General features: G+C 33.7%; 1 pseudogene; it reads right to left on the bottom strand.

The window, feature by feature from the left end:
- Nucleotides 1–787: 787 nt before the first annotated feature.
- On the bottom strand, nucleotides 788–2,643 carry LOC124985692 (synaptonemal complex central element protein 3-like; annotated as a pseudogene).
- Between the last annotated feature and the right edge of the window lie 1,260 nt (nucleotides 2,644–3,903).

Genomic DNA, 3,903 nt, shown 5'->3' with positions numbered 1-3,903 from the left:
CAAGGTAAACAGTCATGTTCCTGTCAGTAATTTGGGCACTCCTGTGGTTATGAAGAAATAAACTCTCATTATTTGATTAAGTGAACATATTATTTTCTTTCCTTTTTACATAGTCCTAATTCAGAGATTACTTACATATACCTATGTGTTAGTGTATGATGTAAAATGTATTCTAACTAAAGATATACTGTGTATTTTATTATATGTGTATAGCGGTATGCCCTATGTAGTAGCAATGAAAGAGGTGAATTGATTTTCACTTACTATTTTTTCTCAAGGAAGTTCATATTCATTTTAATGTTTTTTGGTTAGGGGCTTTGACTGTAAATATATTTATATTTTTAATTGAAATAGTGTTAAGATTATTGAGATAATGGTAATGAAACCTGTTCATATGTTTACCTGCTTATATGGCAATTCTTATGAAGAACTTTATGTTCTCATTTTTTAACTTAAAAACTTAATTCTATAATAGCTTCCAACAATAGGATAGTATATATACTAAGCAGTTTTACAGATGTTTTAATGGAACTAATTCAAGTATAACAGGCATGAAGTCATGGTTTGATTCACTAATTTTTGAGTATTGCCTATAATATCAACCTGGTGTAGATGTTAAGGTTGTTTGATTATGGTGCCCTGGAATTGTTTTTTAAGCCTAATGATGGTGCAGTCTATTAGTGTAATAGCTTTACCAGATGAAAATAGTGTGAATTAATATTTATTTTGGTAATAGTTGTCAGCTTCATGTAGTCATAATTCTCCTGATTTTAATCTGTTGTGCAAACTATGAGTTAAAATTTAAACATTCATAATCTGCAGTCATAGCTTCAGTATCATTGATGACCTATAGGTTTTACAATTAAAGATGGGTTATTTCATCTCTCACATAAGATTTGTAAAGATGTTAAAGCAATTAGAATTAAAATAGCTGGTGTAATTGTTCATACTCTTTCTACTTCTTGGTCGACTATGGTGCTCATATGAGTTAAGGGAGTTGTTAACTGTAAGTGAAATAATGTAGAGGAGCAGAGAGCCAATTAAAAATACACTTATTAAGAGGCAATCCAGAAAATGTCAGAGTTCATCTATTGCATGGGATGTTGCATTTTGAAATCATAATGGAAAAGAGTATGCCATAAAGTTATGTCTATTTTTTTCCATAAATTCATTTTATGTTAGAACATTGTATATGACGTGCACACAGTTGGTTATTCTTAGCAGTTAAAATTAATTACAATTAATTTTCATAGTTAAGTGTATAAATGGTTATGTGGAGATTGTCCCTTCTAATATTTTCTTGGCTGTAATATTTTGGTATCACATTCTCACATAGTTGTGTATGGCTAAGTTGGTATGTCTGGTTTTAATCTATAAATTAAGTTTGACAAAATTTGCACGATCATTTTACTAATATCTCACCTGTTGAGAAAATCATAATGGTTATGGAGGTGGCTTGAATGTAGTTATAGGAGTTCAATTCCTTTCTTATTTAAACTTTCACATAGTAGATATTCTAAGTGTGTGTGCATTGGGGTGGGTAAGGTGGAGACCACAGTGAAGTCATTCTAGGCTTACACTTGAAAACTTCTCATATTGAAGCAAAGTCTTCTGAAATTATGAAAAAGATCATTGCAGCTGTTACTGAAATGAATTATTCTATACATGGTACTATATTTGCTATTGTGTATGTGTCTAGATAATCAGACTATCCCTGTATTATACCTGATAATTCAAAGAAGTGTGAGAAGAATGTTAAATTTATTTCAAATATAATTTTACTACAAATTAAACTGTAAAGTCATTTTTCGTTAATGTAGAATCAAGTGTATATCCTGATAATAGTAGGAATCAATACACAAATCCAACTATATTCGTGAAAACTGCTCCAATAGATAAATATAGTGGAAATATGCAACAACATATGGTCATGAAGGATAATGTCTAATGACAACTGACTTTGAACTGTCCTGCAAAACTCACTATAAATAGAAAAATAGGACCAAAGACGTATAATATAGCTGGAGATCCTTTAGTATTACCTCTGTGTGAGGTTGATAATCAGTGAAATGTTTTACTTCTGTGGCAATATCAATTGTTGTACCTGATGTAAACTATGCTTGGGTGCCTACCATCTATACCTACTACATATAAGGTAAGGTCATACAATTAATAATGAAAAGTCAGTTACTACTAAAGCTCATACTATTTCTATGTAGCCAAGTGTTTTTTTTTTTTCTCCCACAAAATAATAAATTACCATGTGTGGAATTATACTGTGTGTATGAAAATAATTTTATTGAGAAACCAGTTCTGTAAGTGGCTCCGTCCTTGTGATTTCTGTGTGTGATGAATGGCAATATGTGTGGACTGTGGTGCCTATTGCTTGCCTTGGTCTCACTTAGCAGCTCTTGCCAGTTCTTGTCCATCTTCTTGCAGTTGAGGAAGGCATCTTCCAGCATGTGCATAGTCTCTGCCTCTGTCAGGTTGGTGCACATAACTACCATGTCATTCATTGGACATCCAGGTTTCCTGCCCTGAGATTTTTCCCATCTCTTCCCATAGTTTTTAGAAGTCTTTAGTCAGGTCATATGGCATTCTTGGCATGTTCTAGATTCTTTCCCCAAGGTCAGAATCATTCATCTTGGGCAGGAAGGCACACGGTTTGGTCCACTCCAGTTTCTATACCTCCAGAGGCAGGAGGCAGCTCCTCCGTATTTTATTTTTCTACTAGGATTTGCAATAAACTTCTGGGTAATGAAAGAGTCAGAATATGTGTTGATACTAAATTAGATCCCCTCCTCTGGGAGGACAAAGCAGTGTTAAGTAGCAATCAGTTAATCATATAGTAATACCTACTGCTAATGCTGGAGCACATAACAGAAGAGCAGTTGTAATTAATACTGGTCAAATAATGGTGTTTAATATTGTGATGTAGTGGGTGATATCAGGTTAATGATGGTTGTAATAAAGCCAGTAGATCCAATCAATATGTTCATGTATCAATGTCTTTTAGAAGACCTAGCTCTGATTTTCATTTATGTCTTATGCAGAAGCCCGTGTGTATATCAAATATGTGTGCTTGGCATAAAGAAAAAAGTTAGAGCTGGACTTTTAATAAAGACAGGGGTATCAGATATATAGCTCCCAAGAAAAATTACATCTTAAAGCACATTGGTTTCTGGGTGAAGTTAGGGGATGATTTGTCAAACAAGGAAAGTAGCGTACAGCAGTGTTGAATCTGTATGGAGATGGTCTTGGGGAGGTATTTGTCATAGGGGATAACTGGAAGAGACTGTGATGAGAAATGGAAAGAACAACATTTTTAGTGAGGGTTGTAAGAACCATTTAAGATTGCCATGAACTGGGTTTTGAGTTATTTTATGAGTGTTGTTTAATATTTTTATGGTATAGCCAAAAAATATTATTGCTGAGTATGGGAGCCCTGAACTGTGTGTACTCTTCCCTTGCCTCTCTAGCTCCTAAAATAGAATGTGAACTCACAAAATATACTTAAACCCTTAGTACATTCTGCATTGTTTTAGGGCTATAACTGTATCTTACCCTAGTTTGTTTTTCCCAGGTATTGGTTCAGTGTGGGGAGTGGGATCAACTACTCTAGAGGCTGAAAAGTACCATCTTACTATGATTTCACAGTAATTTCAAGTCCTATTTGAAATTCATGTGATATTTTCTACATGTTCTGTTGGAGCTAAGACAAGCACTAGTATCTGTGTAAACATGCAATGTTGCTTATATTCACTTACTTTTGAAATATCACTTTCTATTGGCAAACTACAAATAAACCATTAGAAAATGAAAATGTTTTGAATGGAAAGCAAAAAGTGATACGTGTGGGTTTCCTACATGTAGTGAAAAGGGGTCAGTCTTTAGAGTTAAAAG

Source organism: Sciurus carolinensis, chromosome 5 (assembly GCF_902686445.1).
Source record: "Sciurus carolinensis chromosome 5, mSciCar1.2, whole genome shotgun sequence".
In the NCBI taxonomy this organism is placed as follows: Eukaryota; Metazoa; Chordata; class Mammalia; order Rodentia; family Sciuridae; genus Sciurus; species Sciurus carolinensis.
The sequence above is the reverse complement of the archived record's forward strand: the minus strand, read 5'-3'. Positions and strand labels throughout refer to the sequence as shown.